Below are 20,656 nucleotides of genomic sequence, written 5' to 3' on the forward strand. Positions count from 1 at the left end.
TTTGGAGTTATATATGTGGGAATATATATGAATATATATATATTTATATATATAAATAAAAATATTTCCACATGTATAGATAAATCCCCAAATATAAATGTATATATATACAAATAATAGAAATAATACAAAATATACGAAAAATACAAATAATACAAAATTTGGTGGGTTACATATATGGGAATATGTGTATTTTGAGAGGGCTATGGGTATGGGAATATATATATTTTTTGAAGTTATATATGTGGGAATATATATATATATATATATATATATATATTCCCACATGTATAGATAAATCCCCAAATACAAATTTATATATATACAAATAATACAGATAATACAAAATATAAAAAATACAAATAATACAAATAATATACAAATAAATAAATATATATTTGGTGGGTTACATATATGGGAATATGTGTATTTTGAGAAGGCTATGGGTATGGGAATATATATATTTTTTGGAGTTATATATGTGAGAATATATATAAATATATAAAAATAAAAATATAAATATAAATATAAATATAAATATAAATATAAATATAAATATAAATATAAATATTCCCACATGTATAGATAAACCCCCAGATACAAATATATATATATACACAAATAATACAAAATATACAAAATTATACAAATAATATACAAATATACATATACACAAATATACAAAAATACAAATCTATATATATATATATATTTGGTGTGTTACATATATAGGAATATGTGTATTTTGAGAGGGCTATGTATATGGGAATCCTCCAGGATCTTTATGGGCAGGTTGGAGCAGCTCCCTGCTGCCTTTGATGGCAGGTTGTGCCAGCCCGACTGCATCAGTTACAAATGGGGATCCCAGGAGGTTCCCCTGCTTCTCCTGCCCTCAGGAATTTTGGTTGGTTACTTGGTGAAACCAAAGCTTTGGTTTTCAAATAGGAGCAGTGTTAGCACCTCAGCATTTCTGCCCCAAAGCTGGGCATAAAGATTGTCTTTCCCCTTTCTTTCCCCTTCTTTTTTCACTCAGAAACAGGAATTCACTTGCCTTTGCCACCTCCATCCCTCTCCTAGGTGTTTATTTTCCCCTCAGCTTATAAAATAACAGCTTGAAAACACAATACTTTCCCCCTTCCCGGGACAGCATTTCTCTGTTTGTAAAGAGAAGGCTTGGACAGCACGTGTGTGGTGGGGTGAGCCCTGGCCAGTGGCCTGACCCAGCCCCAGCCCCTCAGCAGGGCCTGTGCAGGTCGGATGGTCACTTTTGAAATGCTCCCGAGGTTCTGGGACTAGTGCCAGATCCTCTTTTGGAGGGGCAAAGGACGAGCATGGACAGGCAAGGGAGGGAGCTGGCAGTGCCACTGAGTGGGGGCTTTGCTCCTTTGTGCCAGCTCAGAACGTTGCAAAATGGGGGCTTGGGGGTTCACTGGGGTTTGCTGGTGCTGAAGTCCCACCAAAGGTCCAAAGAGCAGTGGATTCTGCAGCTTGGGCAGGGGGTGAAGCAGCTCTAAAGCTGTCAGGCTGGGGAGGGTCAGGGTCCCAGGAGTGTCACCCCATGTGTGCTGTTCACCCCTGTCTCAGGTGACACTGGGCTGCAACCCTGCAATGTCAGAGGGACTTGGGGGTTCACTGGGGTTTGCTGGTGCTGGAAGTCCCACCAAAGGTCCAAAGAGCAGTGGATTCTGCAGCTTGGGCAGGGGGTGAAGCGGCTCTAAAGCTGTCAGGCTGGAGAGGGTCAGGGTCCCAGCACTGTAACCCCACGTGTGCTGTTCATCCCTGTTCATTCAACCCTGCGATGTCACGATTATCTGCAGGCTGAACACCCCAAACCCGATCCTGCTCCCCCTGGAGTTCCCCACCTTGGCCCTACAAGGGCAGCTCAGATTGGGTCAGCAAAGGCACTGCTGTTATTTGTCACCATCTGGGGACTGTGGCACGGCCAAGGGCTGGGTGGGATCAGCTGTTGTCCAAAGTCATTGTCCTGATGGCCTGGTGGGCTCTGGGAGCCAGATGTGGCTGCTGCCCACCACCAGCCATGGGCAGTTGTGTCAGTGCCAGAGTCTGTGAGTGGTGACTGTGTGGCTGTGCTGGCTGTCCCATGGCACCACGGGCATCCTGGACGTTCCTGGTGTGTCCAGCAGCATCTCCCACTGAGAGAAAACAGCTCTGTACAGACATCTGAGGTCTGGCCTGGCCACACGTCCCCCACTGCATCCTGGTGGAGCTGACCCCAGTCCCCCCAAAGCAGAGCCAGCCTTGGCCACATCCTCCTCTCAGCCTGGCCTGTGGTCCCTGGTCCCCACGTGGCTCTGCCACCAGCCCTGCAGGGCTCTGCATGCTGAGACCAAAGAGAACTGGTCAGACAGTGAGAGGTGGTTTAGGAACCTCTGGTCCCTGATTCCCACATGGCTGTGCCACCAGTCTGAGTGGCTCTGCATGCTGAGACCAGTGGGAGCTGGTCAGACACTGAGAGGAGGTTCAGGAGCCTCTGGTCCCCAATCCCCTCATGGCTCTGCATGCTGAGACCAGTGGGAGCTGGTCAGACACCAGGAGGTGGTTTAGGAACCTCTGGTCCCTGATCTCTGCGTGGCTCTGCCACCACCCCTGCAAGGCTCTGCATGCTGAGACCAGTGGGAGCTGCTCAGACACTGAGAGGAGGTTCAGGAGCCTGTGGTCCCCGATCCCCTCGTGGCTCTGCAGTGGTGAGACCAGTGGGAGCTGCTCAGACACTGAGAGGAGGTTTAGGAGCCTGTGGTCCCTGGTCCCCATGTGGCTCTGCCACCAGCCCTGCAAGGATCTGCAGTGCTGAGAGCAGTGGGAGCACCTGGAGGTCCTGGGACACCAAGAGGAGATTCAGCCTGGCCTGTGGTCCCTGGTCCCCACGTGGCTCTGCCACCAGCCTTTCATGGCTCTGCATGCTGAGATCAGTGGGAGCTGCTGGGACACTGAGAGGAGGTTTGGGAACCTGTGGTCCCCAATCCCCATGTGGATCTGCCACCAGCCCTGCAGGGCTCTGCATGCTGAGACCAGTGGGAGCTGGTCAGACACCAAGAGGAGGTTTAGGAACCCTGTGAGAGACCCTTTGCATTAAACAGCACTTCCCTCGTCCTGGCTGGCAGTGTGGCACCGTGGCACTTCTTCTGTGGCTGTCCCTGTCCCCAAGTGGTCAGTCACTCTGCAGGACACTGTTTTGTTCAGGGGAATGAAGGAATGCTCGTGAGGGGCTGACAGCTTGGTCTGGGCTTAATGGGACAAGGACCCCCCCATCCTTGTCCCTGCCGCTCCCCGTTGTGGAGGACAGACTGTCTGTCTGTCCTGATGAGGGGATCCCTGTGCCTGGACATTTGCAGGACTCCAGCCCGAGTCCTGGGAGGTTTGGGGCTGGAGAGCCGCTCACACCTCGGGGCTGTCCCCGTGCTTGGCTCCTGCGGCGGGAGGAAGGGGCAGCCCCGCTCCCGGCTCCAGCTTTGTTCAGGGGGAGTTTTGTAATGGCAGGAAATGAGCTGGCTGTGGGAGGGGAGGAGGCCGGGGGAGGAAGGCTGGTTTGTGGTTGGAGCGGAGGATGAGGACGCCGGAAAGCTGAGCACAATTCCTCGCTCTGCTGCAGGTGCTGGGGGTGAGGCTGCGGCTCGGGAGCGCTGTGCCTCAGTTTCCCTTTTGTTCAGCACCGTTCTGTGACCGTGTTCACAGGGCATGAGGGAAGAGACGAGGATCTGACTCCATGTTTCAGAAGGCTTGATTTATTATTTTATGATATATATTATATTAAAACTGTACTAAAAGAATAGAAGAAAGGATTTCCTCAGAAGGCTGGTTGAGAATAGAATAGCAAAGAATGATAACAAAGGCTTGTGTCTTGGACTCTCTGTCCGAGCCAGTTGACTGTGATTGGCCATTAATTAGAAACAACCACATGAGACCAATCCCAGATGCACCTGTTGCATTCCACAGCAGCATATAATAAATGTTTACATTTTGTTCCTGAGGCTTCTCAGGAGAAAAAATGCTAAGGAAAGGATTTTTCATAAAAGATGTCTGCGACGCCGTTCCCTTCATGGGAGTGTGCTGTGCTGGTGATGGGCTCTGCACAAGTCTCAGATGGCTGTGATCACCACAAGATGACCAGCACAAGGCCAGCTGAAGCCTCTGGGCTTTGCACCATGGGTCTCCTCCCATCTCCCAGTGTGAGTGGGATGAGTTTAGGAGCTGAGTTTCCTTCTGGGCCACGGCAGATTCTCCACATGTGCTGCATGCATTCCCTGGGACAGTCTGAGCAAGCTGGTCACTGCTTTTTCCTCTGGGATGTGCATGAGAATCTTCCCAGAAAACACAAAGTTCACCTCAGCTTTGAGCAATTTTCTGCTGGCCACACTGTCTGCCTGGGCCACATCCCTCGTTCATGTTAATTTTTGGTTTATAATTTGTTTCATTCCTGAGCTCCTTTTAATTTCTTTCCCTCTGGTCTCACTGAGATGCCTTCCACATTGCACAGCCCCAGGGCTCCCTGGATCCCTGCAGGTCCCACCCAGCCTGCACGGCCCTTGCAGCGATGCTGAGGGTCAGGGCAGTGCAGGAGGGGACCCTGCAGTCAGGTCTGCAGGGGATACTGGGCTCCCCTCACTGTTCCCTCCATCTGTGCTTGGATGGGACACGTGGGGAGTCCTGTCCTTGCCTCTGTCCCCACCTCTGTCCCCTCACACTGACAGCTTCTTGCTTTGCCTTTGCAGTTGGATTGAGGAGCGGTGGCTGCAGCTCATCCCTGCCAGGAGCAGAAGATGCAGGAGGCTGCATAGCAGGTATGGGGGAAATCCCAAACTCTGAGTTCCTGCCTTCCCTTTGGGTTTGCTTGGCTGTGTTCTGTCTCCCCTGCTGCAGGCTGGGAGCTGCACAAGGTCCCACAGAGGATGCAGCTCAAGGGTCTTGGCACCATAGTGGTGCCAACCACTCCAGTGAGGGCTGGTGCAGGAAGGGCACAGGGAACACCCTGATGTGTGGGATGGGCAGCAGAGCCCCAGAGCAGGGCAGGGAGGTGGTGCCCAGCACTGGGTGCCACTGCTGTTCCCCAGTGCCCATCTTCCCCTTCACTTCCCCAGCTGGCACAGCTCTGTAGCCACAGCACTGATTTGGGGTTCTCTGGGTGTTTTGCAACACAGCCCTGTGTGTCAGTGCAAAGGAGGGTTTTTTTCTGCCCTGTTTTCTCCCAGTGTGGACAAGACTTGTGGCCAAGCCTGCTGTTATTTTGTCCCTTGCATTCCTCTAAAATAAGGTGCTGCTGGGAGAGGGCCTCATGTCCAGGGTTTCTTCCTTTTCAACCTTCTTGGCCTGTTTATTGCTCTTACAGTAAATGTTTGTGTCTCCTGTGTCTGCAGTGAGGTTGTGGTACAGACACCACTGCGGGCTGCTTTATGAGGGCTCGATGGTTTCATGAAATGCATCTTCTGTACCTGAGAGTGAAATCAATAAAAGGAAAGATTTTTAAAAATAATACACCCCTAGCTCCTGAGCGGAGGGGTCTCTGTCACGACTGCTTAGCGAGCAGTTTTGTGGGGTTGTGATGACTTTTAGTGCTGGAGAAGGGGGCAGGTAATTTATTTGGAGGCCTGGTGATGGGAGATGGGGGCAGCATCACTGTGTCCTCTGCAAGGTCAGCACCAAGGGCTTCATCTGCTGATAGGAACCAAGAGCAGCTCCCCAGGCTGGGCCAGGGGAGTGCAGCAGCAGGGCCCTGCTGTGGCTCAGTGGTGCTTGGTGTGTGCCAGGGCACAGGAAGGTTTGAGGGCTTGGCTGGGTCTGTCTGAGTGCTCTGGGAGCTTTCTGGGGGCTGGTGTGGGACCAGCTCTTATCCACTCTGGGCACAAACGAGTACTAGTATTACCTCAGGGGGATGTGCTTTGGTGTGGTGAGTGATTACTGGAGTGTTGGGGCAGTGGGTCTGTCTGCTGTGGGGTGTGCATGGAGGGCAGCACCCTCCCTGGCTCCCAAACACCCCAAGGCCAGGGCACATTCCGTGCCCCAGCCCGGATGCAGGTGGGCGGTGGCAGGATGTCTGTCACTGCCTTCTCCCCCTCATCACTGCCCAACTCTGACCAGTGACAACAGCTCCTTGTTCTCTAGTTTCACACAAATTCTTGGGGTTTGGGTTGGCAGTGTCCTCCCTCAGAGCCCTCGTTCTGCCAGCACACAGTTTTGAGCGAGGAGGAGCAGTTCAGTGATGGCTGCAACTGCAGAACTGCTCAGGGAGGAGCGTTTGGAACAGCATCTCTGGGGACTGCTTTAGGACTTGTCCCCTCGGCTGTGCAAGTGACAGGAGCTGAGCAATTAGAGGAGCAGTATTGATCCAGCCTCGGGAGCTGTGACGGCGGCACCGGGCGATTCAATCCCGGTGAAGCCACGTCCTGGACGTGCAGCATCGCTGCCTGCCATCAATAGGCATTTGTCTGAGGCCAGCCCCGTCTGAGGCCAGCCAGCAAACCTTCTTCTGTGACAGAGGACTCTTCTAGGGCCTGTGACCTTAATTGAGTCCACTCTTGCATGTCCTGAAGATGGTGGCTTGGTCTTGCTGCAGCCACGCTCGGTAAATGATGTGTCCAGCCCTGCATGCAGGGATGTCTTCTAGTGAGATTTTGCGTCCTGAGGCTGATTTCCAGCTGCTTGGGAAGAGCCCTTGGGTCACCAGGTCTGTTCCTCTGCTGCCTGAGGCCTTGCTGTGTTCTCTTGGAGGTTTATTGGCAACTGGAGTTCACAACTTCTAGGCTGCCACTGTCCTGGAGGTGTGAGTGTGCCACCTCACCTGGTGGGATCTTTTTGCAAGCAAGATCCCCATCTCCAGGGAGAGCTTGTAAAATCCAGCCAGCGGGCACACTGAAACCAAATCCCCACTCTTGCCCCTTTTGGATATGAAATACTGAATTTGGTGAGGCAGTGGGTGCCTGCTGTGTTTGCCGCAGCTGAAATGTGGCTGAGCTGTTGGAGGTCACCTTTGCAGTCCCCGTGGAGCCGGGTGGCCTTCTCTGGTCACGGCACTGCCCTGCGCTTTGGGTTCTGAGCTCATCCGCTATTTTACCACTGGCGGGAGGAGGGGGGGGGGAATAAAACCGTGTCTTCAAAGCCCTTTTCCCTTGGGGAAAAGCCAGCTTGGTCAGAAACGTCGGCGCAGAAATGTCATCTGACCCAGCAGCTGCCTCACGCCTCCCGGGGGTCCTGCGGCGCCCGCTCGCCACGGGCCGGGCCCGGCTTTGGGCTGCCGGAGGAAACGAGCCCGGCCGCTGCTTTTTGGCAAGCTCCGGCCGCTCCCTTCCCCCCTGCGGGCTCCAGCAGCCCCTCCTGCTGCCTCCGCATCTGCCTGTGCCCTTCAGAGCACCGCGCTGCCTGGGGGTGCCGGGGCTCGGGGCCGGGGCAGCGCTCGGGGATGGCGGCTCCGGCCGGCGCTTCCTGCCGGCCCTCAGCGCGCAGCGGCCGCGGAGAAGGACGCAGCCACCCTGTCTCCTGTAAGTACCTCTCACTCTTTCCACTGGAGAGTTAAAATTAGCAACTTCTTTTTTTATAAGGCAGGCGTCGCTTTAAAGCTCGCCAGCCCAACTGGGTTTCCTTTTATTACCCCCCCCTCCCCCGACTCCTTTTCTCTTGATTTTTTAAATATTATTTTGTTGTTATTGTTCAACGCGTGCGTGCACTTTTCTCCCTTTTTATTTCTTTCTTTATTTTTCTTTTTTTTTTTTTTTTTTTTTTCCCCCCTCCTTCTTTTCGTTCCTTCCTATTTTAAACACGGGTGACGCTGCAGTGTCGGTGCGGAGTTTGGAGCCAAATAAACAGCTCGGCACTCTCTCCCCCACCCCGATCGCCTTACAGAGCCCGGGGCCGGAGCCCAGCGCCGAATTTAGCCCCTTATCTATTGTCAGCCTCCGCGCTCGGCGCTGCCCTGCCAGGGGAGGGCTTGCGCCGGACCCCCTTGTTGCTCCTGACACAAATTCTCGCTGTGAGTTGTTGTTTTTTCCCTCTCCTTTGTGTTCGTGCTAAAGCACAGAAGTGCCCTTAAAGCAGGAATCAGGACCCGTTGCTTTTTTTTTGTTTTGTTTTGTTGTTGTTTTTTCCAGGGCTGGCTGAGCAGGGAGGGGAGCGAGGGGGAAACTGAGGCACAGAGGTGAGCATGGCTCCCTGACGGGGGACTGGGTGAGCTGGGATTTCCTCTTTGAGGAATCAAAACAAACATCAACCAGGAAGGAAGAGGCAGCAGGAACGGGCTCAGGGGCAGGATCAGTGCGTGTCCCGGGGGATAAATCCCTTTGGGAAGGCCGTGCCCCCTGTCCAGGGCCGGGCCGGTGCCGGGGCTCCGCCGGGAGCTCCGCCGGGACGGGCCGGGGCCAGCAGCTGGAAGTGGACGTCGCAGCCCGGATCTGCGAAAGCAAACAGGAAGGCGAATGGGGAGCAGCCGCTGTGTTTACTCAGAGGTTATTTATTGTGGTTCCTCAGTTAAAGTCCTCCTGGGCACTTTTAACACCTTCCTGCTTGCTGCTGGGTCCTCTCGGCCAGGGCTGGAGCTGCGGGCACGTCGGAGGTGAGCCAGGTACCAGCGTGGTGTCAGGCCAGGTGTCACACTGGGGCTCTCTGTCCAGCTCCTTCTCCTCCCCTGACTGTTCCCTGAATGTTTGTTTTGCTCCAGAGCCCAGCCTGGCTGGGTTGGATGTGGTGGGGATGGATGTGGTGGGGCTGGGACCAGGGCTGAGCTTGGCTCGTCCTAGAAAAATCTTTTTCCTTTTGATTCTTTCAGGGTTTTTTATGCCGTTGCTGCTTTGCGATAACTGTTAATAATGCTGATAATGTTCATATCCATGTCTGTGAAAATGAAGGTGCAGAACCTGTAGGAAGGGGATCTTTCAGAAGTGCTTTTAGTGTTTCCCTCCCAAGAGGGAGGGAGGGAGGGAGGAGGGAGAAGTGTTTCCCTTCCCAGGCGTGTGCTGCTCTAGCTCTGATGCTCATGGATGGGGCTGGAGGATAAACTTTGGCTGTGCTTTGGGTTGAACCCTGCCCTTTACCATTGCTGGCTGGGTGAGGTGGGTTCTCCCCTCTGCTTGCCTTGTGTCACAGGGTGGTTTCCTTTGTTTGGGAAGCACTGCAGGGTCCCGAGGTAACAACAGCTGTAGAGCCCTTTCCTCCTCCTCCTCCTCATTTGGGCAACTCTTCAATGATACATTTTTACATCCCCATCCTTCAGCAAAAATACTGATTTAAATATTTTCATTTCTTTGTACAAATTCGTGCCTTACCTTTTCTCATCCCACCTTTGACAAAAAACTGTGGTATTTGATTTTCGTCCCCAATATTTTCCCTTTTCCAAGAGGGATTGTGGCTGGTGTTTACCCATGGCATTCCTGCACTCACAATACCTGCCCTGTCCATCTCTTGTGTTCTTCAGGAGCATCCCAATGGCTTTTCTGCCATGATAACATGGCTGGGAACCATGACAAGCCCTTTGCCTGAGCCATGGCCATGTGCCAGTGATTCTGCAGCACAGATTTTGGAGTGTGCCACACCAGGATGTGATGGTGCTTGTGGAAGGTGCTAAATGTTGGCATTTCCCACTGCTCTCCTGAGTGTCACCTCCATGCTCTGCTGGGATGGCCTTGTGGGCAACATCCACACGCCCAGGGCTGGCCACAGTCATCATCCCTCTTTTGAAGAGAAGGGCTCTGCTGGTTGAGGACCTAAATCCCCCTTGCTGAAACCCAGAATTTGGCCTTAAAAAATCCCCTTTTGGGGCAGGATGCTGTTCCTGTGTGCTGGGATGGGCTCTGGATGGATCTGTCTCAGTGGGAAGCATCACCCAGGTCTGTAGGGGCTGCAGAGCTCATGATGGCCTCGCTGCTGTGCTGGGGGAGCAGCAGGACAGGATTTGTGTGCCTGGGACAGGAATGTGTGTGCTGTGAGTGAGCAGCAACAGCTGAGAGCCAGCTGTCCTGGTGGATTTGAGCTGCCTGGTGAGCTGGGGCTGGGTTCTCACCCCTCTGCCTCGTGGGTACAGCTGATGGCAGAGCCTTTGTGGCACAGGGGGCATCCTGGGGGATGAGGGAACCTGGAGTTTGTGTCACCCTGGGATGCTCCAGTGGTGCCCTGTTGGGCTCTGGATGGCAGAGTGCTGCTGGTGGCTGGTTGATTTATGGGCTGGGTTGCAGGCACTGTGTTTTCAAGGCAGCACAGGAGAAGAGGAAGTTAAACCAGTCTTTGCCATGTGGCATCTTGTCCCAGTTCCTCCTGTTTGCTCACAGTGAGGTGGCTTGGGGCTCAGTGGCAGCCACACCATGGTCTGTGCCTCCTGGTGGGCTTTGGTGGCTCCTCCTCAGAGAGGTTCCCATTCCCAGGGCCTTGATCTCTGGTTTTGGTGCTTTTACAGCCCCAATGTGAGGTTTGTTTCATTTATTAAATGGAATAACTGTGTCTGGTGTAGTGTGGCTCTGAGCAGAGTCTGGGGCTCTGGACCAGCATGGGTTTGGGGAATGTGCAGAGATGGGTGGGCATGTCACCTCTGAGACAGGCAGATGGCCAGGATGACAATTTTTGTGGCTTTGTTTCCAGGCTGGAAGTGCCAGGGGCAGCTTGGAGCTGTGATAGTGCAGTGTGAGCACACAGGGATGGAGGCAGGAGTGTGGTCCTGCCTGCTCCTCTTGCTGTTGGCCAGATCTTTTCCATCCAAATCTCCTTCTAGTGAGCTCTGCTATGGCATCACCCTCACAGTAATTAGCATTGCCATATCAGGGACAAATTAAGATCTTTTTTACTTCTTATCCTTCTGGTGACCACCATCACCTTCCCAGCATTGGGGGCTCCTGATTTCACCAGCTCCTCTGCACCCCAAATGAATTCTAGACCCTGCAGCCCCTGGGGAACCTGGTGCTTCCTCCCCAGGAGCTCCAGATGTGCAAACCCTGATTTGGGACAATGCAGGAGCAACATCTGCCTCTGCATTGGGGCCTGCCACAAGTGGTGGTTGCCTTGGGCATGGATGCAATCAGCAGTTTATGCAAATTAAATCAAATCAGCAGCCTTTGGGCACCATGGCTGCTACTCACCGGTGCTTGGGGGTGCAAATCCTACAAAGAAATGGTTGTGGGAGGTTGGTTTGAAAGATCTTGGTGGCCTTTGGGAAGGGGCTGAGCCTTTGGGAGTTGTGCTCCAGGGCTGAGTTCTGGGGTGGCACTGGGGACCTTGGGCCTCCAGGCAGCCCTGGCTCCCAGGCTGAGCCCACCCTGGGCTTTGCAGGGTCTGCAGAGCTGCTCTGGGGTGCTCTGGGTGGGGATGGGGCACAGAGTGGCTGAAAATGTGTCTGGGCTGGGGATGGAGATGAGCTGGGAGAGCTGGAGCTGTTGAGAAGGCTCCAGGGAGACCTTAGAGCCCCTTCCAGCACCTGAAGGGGCTTCAGGAGAGCTGGGGATGGGGCACAGAGTTGCTGAACATTTGTCTGGGCTGGGGATGGAGATGAGATGAGCTGGAGATGAGGCTGAGGGAGCTGGAGCTGTTGGAAGGCTCCAGGGAGACCTTGGAGCCCCTTGTAGCACCTGAAGGGGCTTCAGGAGAGCTGGAGAGGGGCTTTGGACCTGGGTGGGGAGGGATGAGAGCCTGGAATGACAGGACAAAGGGGAATGGCTTCCCTCTGCCAGCATGGGAACATAGATGGGGTATTGAGAAGAAATTCTTCCCTGTGATGGTGCTGGCACCCTGGCACAGGTGCCCAGAGAAGCTGTGGCTGCCCATGGATCCCTGGAAGTGTCCAAGGCCAGGTTGGATAGGGCTTGGAGCAGCCTGGGGTAGAGGTTGGGATGAGTTTTAAGTTTCCTCCCAACCCAAACCATTCTAGGATTTCATGGTTTGTGTCACAGTGCCCTTGGGCAGGAGGATGTGCCAGGCTGGCGCTGAGGACATTCCCCAGTCCCCATCCCAGTGACACAGGAGGGAAGAGCAGAGTTCCTCTGGGACAGTTCCACTCCCAGCTGTGCCCTGTGGGGCTGTTGAGGGTTTCCATTGCTCTCTGGATGGCCTGGAGCAGCAGTTGGGGTTGATGGGATTTCCCCTGGGGAGAACCCGCCAGGAGGAGAGAGATTTGTCCCCTGTGCTGCTGGAGGAAATCCCTTCATGGAGAGCCCCCAAATTCCCAGCTGGGAGGGATTTGCTTTGCCCTGATGCTGCTGAGCTGCCCCTGGGAGCCCCAGTGGGTCCCTGTGCTGGAGCTGGAGGCAGTGATTGTCCCCTTTTGGTGACAAATCCCCAATGTCCTTGGTGACCATGGTGGTGATGTGACCCATGGTGAGGCTGCACTGGGCATGGGTGCACCCTCAGGATAGGGGTGCCAAGGAGGGTGGAGGCAATGTTGGGGTGCTGCTGGGGTTCATGGAGAGAGGAAAACCCTCAGAGTGAAACATTTCAGCTTCTCCTGGGCTCTCCCCACACCCCAGAGTCAGGGGGAAGCAGAACTGCATGGCCCCAAAAACTGCAGCCATGTCCAGCCCCTTCATGGCTCCCCTTTCCTGCCTGTGAGCCCCTTTCCAGCACCAGTGAGAGGGCCCAGAGTGGGACTGGTTTGGGGTGCAGAGCTCCTGCTGCACCCCACCAGTGCAGGCTGAGCTGTGACAGCCTCCTGATTTACCCAGTGCAGCATCCAGCCCCAAATTCAGCTCCTGATTTACTGAGTGCAGCATCCAACCCTGAATTCAGCTCCTGATTTACACAGAGCAGCATCCAACCCTGAATTCAGCTCCTGATTTACCCAGTGCAGCATCCAACCCTGAATTCAGCTCCTGATTTACCCAGTGCAGCATCCAACCCTGAATTCAGCTCCTGATTTACACAGAGCAGCATCCAACCCTGAATTCAGCTCCTGATTTACTGAGTGCAGCATCCAACCCCAAATTCAGCTCCTGATTTACCCAGTGCAGCATCCAACCCTGAATTCCACTCCTGATTTACCCAGTGCAGCATCCAACCCCGAATTCAGCTCCTGATTTACCCAGTGCAGAATCCAACCCTGAATTCAGCTCCTGATTTACCCAGTGCAGCATCCAGCCCTGAATTCAGCTCCTGATTTACCCAGTGCAGCATCCAACCCTGAATTCAGCTCCTGATTTACTGAGTGCAGCATCCAGCCCTGAATTCAGCTTCTGATTTACACAGAGCAGCATCCAACCCTGAATTCAGCTCCTGATTTACTGAGTGCAGCATCCGACCCCAAATTCAGCTCCTGATTTACCCAGTGCAGCATCCAACCCTGAATTCCACTCCTGATTTACCCAGTGCAGCATCCAACCCTGAATTCAGCTCCTGATTTACCCAGTGCAGCATCAAACCTTGAATTCAGCTCCTGATTTACTGAGTGCAGCATCCAACCCTGAATTCAGCTCCTGATTTACCCAGTGCAGCATCCAACCCTGAATTCAGCTCCTGATTTACTGAGTGCAGCATCCAACCCTGAATTCAGCTCCTGATTTACTGAGTGCAGCATCCAAACCCAAATTCAGCTCCTGATTTACCCAGTGCAGCATCCAACCCCAAATTCAGCTCCTGATTTACCCAGTGCAGCATCCACCCCAAATTCAGCTCCTGATTTACTGAGTGCAGCATCCAACCCTGAATTCAGGTCCTGATTTACTGAGTGCAGCATCCAACCCTGAATTCAGCTCCTGATTTACTGAGTGCAGCATCCGACCCTGAATTCAGCTCCTGATTTACTGAGTGCAGCATCCAACCCCAAATTCAGCTCCTGATTTACCCAGTGCAGCATCCAACCCTGAATTCAGCTCCTGATTTACCCAGTGCAGCATCCAGCCCTGAATTCAGCTCCTGATTTACTGAGTGCAGCATCCAACCCCAAATTCAGCTCCTGATTTACCCAGAGCAGCATCCAACCCTGAATTCAGCTCCTGATTTACACAGAGCAGCATCCGACCCCCAATTCAGCTCCCTCTCCTTCTCGCTCTTTTTTTTTTTTTTTTTTAATGAGTCAACCTCTCATCTGTCATATTAAACCTCCTCATTACCAGGTATCTAAATTTTGCCCTGACAATAGTGACAGGGGAAGCTGAGATCTCATTGCCACGGCTCAGGGGCTCTGGGGAGCTGGCAGGTGGTTATTTCATGCCCTGCAGGGAGCCGTGGGGGTGGGCAACAAGAGCTGGATAATGGGCTCTTGCTTGCCATCATTTAGAAAACCCTACTTCAGTGCAGAGGGAAAAATTTCCCCCCAGTCTCTGCCTCTGGAGATGGTGAGAGATGGAGAATATGGGGGAAGGGGAGCAGATTTGGGGGTCTGGCTGCTTCTCCCTGGGTGTGAAGTGGATTGGGATGGGAGTGTGGAGGAGCAATGGGGAGTAGGACGGTCGGGATGGACGGAGACGAGAGATCTCTGCAGCCAGGGCGTGGAGTTTGGGGTTTATTGCACAGGGCCTGGGTGCAGGGCCCTGCTGGGATTTGGGGTTTATTGCACAGGGCCTGGGTGCAGGGCCCTGCTGGGATTTAGGGTTTATTGCACAGGGCCTGGGTGCAGGGCCCTGCTGGGATTTGGGGTTTATTGCAAAGGGCCTGGGTGCAGGGGCCTTTTGGAATTTGGGGTTTATTGCACAGGGCCTGGGTGCAGGGCCCTGCTGGGATTTGGGGTTTATTGCAAAGGGCCTGGGTGCAGGGCCCTGCTGGGATTTGGGGTTTATTGCACAGGGCCTGGGTGCAGGGCCCTGCTGGGAGCTGCAGCCACAGCTCGGAGCAGGACTGAGAGAAGAGAGGGGGAGAGAGGGTGAGAGGGTGAGAGAATAAGGGAGTAAAAAAGGTAAGAGAGTAAAAAGGGGTAAGAGAGTTAAAGGGGTAAGAGAGCGAGGTTCCTGTTACAATACAATAAATCTTCTTCTGTGCTGAATATTGTAATTCTCACTAACCAATCTAGTACAAGATACAAATCCTATAGCATTTACATACAGCCTATAAGAATCATTACATTCCCACACTGTGTTACATTTTAAACCCTAAAAACTCCTCTTTGGGCCCCTTCTGCCAAGCTGTAGGGTCTGCTCTGAGCCTTGGAGCTGTCTGCAAGCAGAGGGTGTTGTTCCATCACAAGGGGATCACTTTCAGTGAGCACACCATTGTTTTCCAGTTGTTCAGTAACTGAGGGATCTCAAAGGTTCCTTTCATTTCAATCTCACTTATAGTTTCTATATTCTCAAAATCTTTTGCCAGACAATCACATTTATAAATCTTTCCTGTTCCATCTTCCCCAACAGGAGTGGTTGGGGATGGAGGGTAAATGGGGATGGAGGGTAAATGGGGATGAGGGAAAATGGGGATGGAGGGTAAATGAGGATGATGGTAAATGTGGATGAGGGTAAATGGGGATGAGGGAAAATGGGGATGGAGGGTAAATGGGGATGAGGGTGAATGGGGATGGAGGGAAAATGGGGATGAGGGTGAATGGGGATGAGGGTAAATGGGGATGGAGGGTGAATGGGGATGAGGGTAAATTGAGATGAGGGTAAATGGGGATGAGGGAAAATGGGGATGGAGGGTGAATGGGGATGAGGGTAAATTGGGATGAGGGTAAATGGGGATGAGGGAAAATGGGGATGGAGGGTAAATGGGGATGGAGGGTAAATGGGGATGAGGGAAAATGGGGATGGAGGGTAAATGAGGATGATGGTAAATGTGGATGAGGGTAAATGGGGATGAGGGAAAATGGGGATGGAGGGTAAATGGGGATGAGGGTGAATGGGGATGGAGGGAAAATGGGGATGAGGGTGAATGGGGATGAGGGTAAATAGGGATGGAGGGAAAATGGGGATGAGGGAAAATGGGGATGAGGGAAAATGGGGATGAGGGTAAATGGGGATGAGGGAAAATGGGGATGGAGGGTAAATGGGGATGAGGGTGAATGGGGATGAGGGTAAATGGGGATGAGGGAAAATGGGGATGAGGGTAAATAGGGATGGAGGGTAAATGGGGATGAGGGTAAATGGGGATGAGGGTGAATGGGGATGAGGGTAAATGGGGATGAGGGTGAATGGGGATGAGGGTAAATGGGGATGAGGGTAAATGGGGATGAGGGTGGCTGGGAGTGAGGATAGAAGGAGCTGAGGATGGATAGGGATGGCACAGGGCTGCCCTGTGCATGCAGTTGGTACCATTGGGGAAGGTGGTACCCTCAGTGCATACTGGGGTGCCCTCAGGGCGTGCAGGGTTCCCAGCCTGGTTGTGCACACCTGATGACACCACAGGCAGCCTCAGGGTGCTGGGTGACCTCTGCTGCAAGGATGCCACCACCAAGGTCACTGCTCAAGGTCATGAGGCTTAATCTGGCAGCTGCATCAGCCTTTGGTTGCTGTTCTCAGGGTGCTCTGAAGGTCCTTTAGCAGGGGGCTGTCCAAGCCCTGCTGTTTAACTCCAAGCCCAGCAGTGACCCTGTAGCATCTCCAGGAGAGGGGATCAGCTGCCTCTCTGGGAAGCCACGTGGTGTGAGGGGCTGCAAGTCCCTGCTTGTCCTGGTCCCACAGGCTTTTCCCTCCTGAAACTGGATCCTTACCTTGGCTGGGGACTCCCTGGTTGGCTTTTGGACAGCACCAGGCAGGGCTGTGGCTCTGCCAGTGCAGCTCCTGCCCAGCCTCCTTTCCCTGTGTCCCCTGCAGCCTCTGCTGTCTTTGGCTGTGCTGGCAGTGCAGAGAAGGTCCCTGGCTGTCACCCTGCCTGTGCAGAGCATGTCACCAGTCTGGGGTGTGCTGTGGATGTGCTGGCATGCCTGGCTGCCTGTGGTGTGGGATGAAACTGTGATGTGGGCTGTAGGGCGCCAGCGTTCCTGCTTTGGGGGCTGCCTCCAGTTCTTGTGCTGGTGTTGGGACTGACATCCCTATGCTGGTGTTGGGACTGTCACCCTTGTGCTGATGTTGGCACTGTCACCCTGTGCTGGTGTTGGGACTGTCACCCTGTGCTGATGTTGGCACTGTCACCCTGCTGATGTTGGGACTGTCACCCTGTGCTGGTGTTGGCACTGTCACCCTGTGCTGATATTGGGACTGTCACCCTTGTGCTGATATTGGGACTGTTATCTCTATGCTGATGTTGGGACTGTCACCCTGTGCTGATATTGGGACTGTCACCCTGTGCTGATATTGGGACTGACATCCCTGTGCTGATGTTGGCACTGTCACCCTGTGCTGATGTTGGCACTGTCACCCTGTGCTGGTGTTGGGACTGTCACCCTTGTGCTGACGTTTTGACTGTCACCCTTGTGCTGGTGTTGGGACTGTCACCCTTGTGCTGATGTTGGGACTGTCACCCTGTGCTGATATTGGGACTGTCACCCTGTGCTGATGTTGGGACTGTCACCCTGTGCTGATATTGGGACTGTCACCCTGTGCTGATGTTTGGACTGACATCTCTGTGCTGATGTTGGGACTGTCATCCTTTGTTGTATTGCACTAAATAGTTTATTTAGTTGTTGTTTTGGGATTCTTACAGTCCTTGTGCTGATGATGTTGGGACTGTCATCCCCATCCTTGTGCTGGTGTTGGGACTGTCACCCTGTGCTGGTGTTGGGACTGTCATCTCTGTGCTGATGTTGGCACTGTCACCCTGTGCTGATGTTGGGACTGTCACCTTGTGCTGGTGTTGGGACTGTCACCCTGTGCTGATGTTGGGACTGTCACCTTGTGCTGGTGTTGGGACTGTCACCCTGTGCTGATGTTGGGACTGTCATCCTGTGCTCATGTTTTGACTGTCACCCTGTGCTGGTGTTGGGACTGTCACCCTGTGCTGATGTTTGGACTGACATCCCTGTGCTGATGTTGGGACTGTCACCCTGTGCTGATATTGGGACTGTCACCCTTGTGCTGGTGTTGGGACTGTCACCCTTGTGCTGATATTTTCTGACTCCACACTGGCACACCCAATGTGGGGGAAGAGAAGATCACCCCCAGTTTAATGATTTCCCCCAAATCCTCTCTTTAACCCCCCCCTTGCTCAGCAAACCCCACTTCTCCAGTGCCAGGGCCGTGCTTTGCCTCAGCCTGTGCCAGCCTTGGCACCATGTGGGGTTTTGTTACAGCTCAGCAGAGCTGGTTGCACGCCTGGCATCTGCTTTTCTTCAGAGAATGCTGAATCTGGGTCAGGAATAGATGTGTGTGTGTGTGTCTTCCCAATTCCTTGGGGGCCTGGCTGCATCCAGCCTCACTGCTGCTCCCCTGAGCTACCTGCAGCTGCTTTGGCTGCCCATCCCAGGGAATCTGAGCCCTGCCATGGGTGCAGCAGCGTTGGCAGCTCAGCCCTGGGCTGGCACCTGCGTGCCCAGTGGGGTTTGGCCCCGGGCAGGGTCAGGCAGCTGCAGTTTCTGAGCAGCAGCTTTGCTCTGGAGCCACGTTTGGGGCGCCTTCCTCTCCCCCTCCCCCTGCCTGCATCTGGAGGTTCGACACAGGAACCCAGATAGCATCATCCTGAAACCAGAATAGAAGCTTTGGAGGAGACTCGAGCGTGTTTGTGCGGTTTTTATCTCGGTTTGGAGATAAAGAGGTGCTAAACAATGCAAGGCTGGCTGGCTTGGAGTCCCTCAGGGTGCTGGGGACTCGCTGGCACCTCCCTTGCTGCCGTGCCAGGGTGCTGCATCCCTGCTGGGTGCCACATTGCCCTGGCACAGCAGAGCAGCACCGTGCCAGGGGCTTTGCCAGAGGGGAAGAGCAGCGTTAACACGAGCTCTGCCCGTGGGGGTTTTAGGGAAGGGGCTTTGCAAAGGAGAAGGAAGTCAGTCCTGCTGATCCACAAACCACACAGAAGGAAACTAAAAGTCCTTGGTGTCAGCATGGAGGATATGTTAAAAAAACAACAATTAGCTCACAAGAGGCAGCAAGAGAGGAAACAGGAAGGCAAGAGCTGCAGTTAAACAGGCGGGTTCAAGAGGTGACTTGAGCTAAATCCATGTCCTGAAGGGATGGGATCCAGCCCTGGCCATGGGTGGGGAGGTGACTTTGCTCTTTGGCAGGACTTGGTGTCCTCAAGGTGAGGCTCAGAGACTTCTGCTCTTTATTTGCAGCTGCTTTTGGGGCTGTTGGCAGCAGGTGGAGGCTCTCAGCTGGGCTGGGGGCTGCTGGGGCACTGGGGCCACCTCACCCCCCCATGCAGCTGCTTCTGGTGAAAAACGGCAGCTCTGTGGCAGGAGAGATGCAGCAGCTGCTCCTGCCACCCCCAGAGCACCACTGCCACCTCAGGGGCACCACTGCCACCTCAGGGGCACCACTGCCACCTCAGGGGCATCACTGCCACCCCCAGAGCACCACTGCCACCTCAGGGGCATCACTGCCCCCCCCCCAGAGCACCACTGCCACCTCAGGAGTGTCATTGCCACCTCAGGAGCATCACTGCCACCTCCAAAGCACCACTGCCACCCCCAAAACATCATTGCCACCTCAGGGGCATCACTGCCACCCCCAAAGCACCACTGCCACCTCAGGGGCATCACTGCCACCTCCAAAGCACCATTGCCCCCTCCAAAGCACCACTGCCACCTCCAAAGCACCACTGCCACCCCCAAAGCATCACTGCCACCTCAGGGGCATCACTGCCACCTCAGGGGCATCACTGCCACCTCCAAAGCACCACTGCCACCCCCAAAGCACCACTGCCACCCCCAAAACATCATTGCCACCTCAGGGGCATCACTGCCATCCCCAAAGCACCACTGCCACCTCAGGGGCATCACTGCCACCTCCACAGCACCACTGCCACCTCCAAAGCGCCACTGCCACCTCCAAACATCATTTCTTCCTCGTCCCCTGCCCTGTCCCCCTCCCAGCAGGGACAGTGAGGGGCTCAGTGTGGTGTAATCCACTCCCACTGCTGGCCAGCTCAGTTTGCATTCCTCACCTGGGCTCTCCTGCCTCAGTGGACACACAGGATGACTTGGCGTGGACAAGGAGATGGACATGGCCCAGCTGGCAGTGCCACTGATGTGCCCAGCAGATCCCACAGCACGTGAGGGGCCAGGGTTGTGCCCCTCTGCCCCTCTCTGGTGAGACAGCCCTGCAGTGCTGCCTCCAGCTCAGGAGGAAGAGCACAAATGTCCTGGAGTGAGTCCAGGACAGACCATGGAGATGCTCTGAGGGCTGGATCCCCTCTGCTCTGCAGCCAGGCTGGGGCAGCTGGGGCTGCAGGGGGGTTGGGGACACCTTGGGGCTCCTTCCATTGTGGAAAGGGGCTCCAGGAGGGCTGGAGAGGAACCTGGGACAAGGACCTGGAGTGATGGAGCAAGGACAGGGTTAGATGGGAAGAAATGTGTCCCTGTGAGTGGGTGACAGAGAGGTGGGGTGAGGTGAGCTTTAAGAATCTGACCATTCTACAGCTCTGTTCCACCTTGTACCCCACCTGGCTGCGTGCTGGGGCTCCCTTGCCATGGCCTTTTTCCCACAGAGGAGCTGCAAGACTGGGACAGATTATTGCTGTCATTTCTGTCTGTGGATAAACCTGACACCCCCCAAAGCGTGTTTGGGGCTTGGGTCCATGAATTCAGTTCCTGTGGCAGAGAGGAGCCTCCCTTTACTCCCAGCCACACCTTGAATTGATGGATCCTGTTAAGGAAAAACACATTTTGGGGATGTGTTTTCTGCAGATTTTGGGTGAAAGGTGGGTTGGTCCCTCAGTGAGAGCA

General features: G+C 54.0%; 1 protein-coding gene across 3 annotated transcripts in view; it reads left to right on the plus strand.

Moving 5' to 3' along the window:
* Positions 1 to 20,656, plus strand: part of MEF2D (myocyte enhancer factor 2D) — a 104,931-nt gene that overhangs the window by 25,138 nt on the left and 59,137 nt on the right. For 2 of the 3 annotated variants that reach the window (XM_058042722.1, XM_058042721.1), the window contains exon 2: positions 4,731 to 4,799. The exons of the other annotated variant lie outside the window; for it this stretch is intronic. The gene's annotated coding sequence lies outside the window, so the exon portion shown is untranslated. The remainder of the gene's footprint in view (positions 1 to 4,730; positions 4,800 to 20,656) is intronic. 3 annotated transcript variants of the gene reach the window in all.

This window comes from Melospiza georgiana, chromosome 33 (genome assembly GCF_028018845.1).
Source record: "Melospiza georgiana isolate bMelGeo1 chromosome 33, bMelGeo1.pri, whole genome shotgun sequence".
Classification (NCBI taxonomy): Eukaryota; Metazoa; Chordata; class Aves; order Passeriformes; family Passerellidae; genus Melospiza; species Melospiza georgiana.